This window comes from Lathyrus oleraceus, chromosome 5 (genome assembly GCF_024323335.1).
Source record: "Lathyrus oleraceus cultivar Zhongwan6 chromosome 5, CAAS_Psat_ZW6_1.0, whole genome shotgun sequence".
Classification (NCBI taxonomy): domain Eukaryota; kingdom Viridiplantae; phylum Streptophyta; class Magnoliopsida; order Fabales; family Fabaceae; genus Lathyrus; species Lathyrus oleraceus.
In genome coordinates, this window is record NC_066583.1 from 196,527,908 (window position 1) to 196,530,159 (window position 2,252).

General features: G+C 40.1%; 1 non-coding gene across 1 annotated transcript; it reads left to right on the forward strand.

Moving 5' to 3' along the window:
- Positions 1-1,944: 1,944 nt before the first annotated feature.
- Positions 1,945-2,051, forward strand: LOC127088792 (small nucleolar RNA R71). The gene has a single exon (XR_007790608.1). It is a non-coding gene; the product is annotated as a small nucleolar RNA R71 (small nucleolar RNA).
- Positions 2,052-2,252: the final 201 nt, after the last annotated feature.

Genomic DNA, 2,252 nt, shown 5'->3' on the forward strand with positions numbered 1-2,252 from the left:
AGCTTTCTTGATGATGTAATCTTGAGTTGAAGTTGGTCCAAAACCTTTCCATTTTTGGAAACTTCACATTATAGGTCACTTGCTATTTTCGGAAAGTCTTGATCTGACTTCAAATTCTTCAATGTTGATGTTTGAAATGTCAAATGAGACTTGTTTGAACATGAATGAAGCATCTCTAACCACTTCCCACCTCCAAATCCATAGTTGAATTGACAGTTGACTTTTGTTGACTTTTCAAGGTCTCAGATGATTTGTACATGGACTGATGAATTCTGAGCCTTCAACACTTGGCCAAACCACTTCAAAATGATCCTTGAATCATGTAAACTCATTGTACCAATCCTAAGGCTTTGATCTCATGGAAGAATGCACTTGTTGCCTTGCACAGTTGAATCTCCTGACCAGTCTTGACTGATGACATGTGATGTACTATGCAATGACAATGCAATGTTAATGACCTAAAATGAAAATGTATATACGAAATGGGAGGTGAAATTTTAAGGTGATACAACAGGGACATCTTCTAAAATGCCTATCGGATATTTAACAGATCTATCGGCTAACTGAAGTGACATCTTAGTGGGCTGTAATTCTCCTAAGTTTAACCTCTCACAAACTGCTAAAGGCATTAGGCTCACACTAGCTCCTAAGTCTAGAAAAGCTTTTTCGATGACATGATTACCCAAAAGGCAAGGAATGGAGAAATTTCCAGGATCTTTATCTTTCTTTGCTAATTTGTCCTCGGAAATAGCATTACATTCCAAAGACTTCGGATCGTCAAGTCTACGTTTGTTGGTAAGGATGTTTTTGAGAAACTTTGCATAAGAAGGTATTTGGGTGATGGCTTCTGTGAAAGGGATTTCTACATGAAGTTTTTCTATAACTTTAATAAATTTTTGATACTGTTTATTGATCTGGGTTTGTTTGAGTCTTTGCGGATATGGTATAGGTGGTTTATATGGCGGGGGTGGTACGTAAGTTTTGTCTTTAGGTTCTTCTCCTTTTTCTCGACCTTCCTGGTTTTCAGGTTCCTCTGGTTCCTTTACTTCGTCCGGGGGCTTGGTATATTCCTTAGAAGTTTCGGGTTCACTCAATCTAGGGTTTGGTGGCTCATCATAAGCGTTCCCATTTCGTAGGGTAATGGCATTGGCTTGTCCTCTCGGATTTTGTTGAGGTTGTCTAGGGAATTGTCCTCTAGGTGTAGTCTGAGGGGCTTGGTTTAAAGCTACCTGAGAGATCTGGGTTTCAAGCATCTTAGTATGAGTAACTATTTGGTCAACCTTGGTTCCTAACTGAGTAATCAATTCGTTAACATGAATGTTCTGGTTCATGAACTCCTTGTTTTGTTGGGTTTGAGCGGTGATAAAATTTTCCATAATTTTCTCAAGGCTCGGCTTTGGTGGCACAGGTTGCATAGGTTGATTTGATCTAGGGGCTTGATAATTAGGTCTCGGAGGTGCGTTATTTTGGATAGGGTTATTGTTTTTATAGGAGAAGTTCGGGTGATTCCTCCATCCAGGGTTATAGGTATTCGAGTATGGGTTCCCTTGGGTGTAGTTCACTTGCTCATAATGGGTTTCGTTTAATAGACTGCATTCTGCAGGTTGGTGTTCTTTGGTTCAACATATCTCACAATCCGACGAAACTGCGGCTATAGTATTCGGGTTTATGCACATATGCTCGACTTTAAGGGCTAATCCGTCCATTTTCGCTTGCATCATGTCTATATAGCTTAGTTCATGCACTCCTCCTTGGGGTTCCTTCTTCTCAACTGTCGCTCGTTCGACTCCCCATGATTGATGGTTTTGAGCCATATCTTCGATGAGGGCACTAGCTTCAGGATAAGGTTTGTTCATCAGAGCACCGCCTACGGCAACGTCGATGGTCATCTTCGTGTTATAGTGAAGTCCATTATAGAAGGTTTGAATGATTAAACAATTTTCTAAACCATGATGTGGGCATGCTCGTAACAACTCTTTATATCTCTCCCAAGCTTCGAACAGCGATTCTCCTTGGTTTTGGGTAAATCTAGTTATATGGTTTCGAAGAACGGCGGTCTTACTCGGGGGGAAATATCTAGCAAGAAATACTCTTCTAAGGTTATCCCAAGTCGTAATGGAATTGGGTGGAAGGAAATCTAACCATGATAGGGCTTTATCTCTTAGGGGAAAAGGGAATAATCTTAAACGTATTGCCTCAGAAGAAGCTCTATTGGTTTTAAAAGTGTCTGCTAATTGGAGAAATATTTTTAA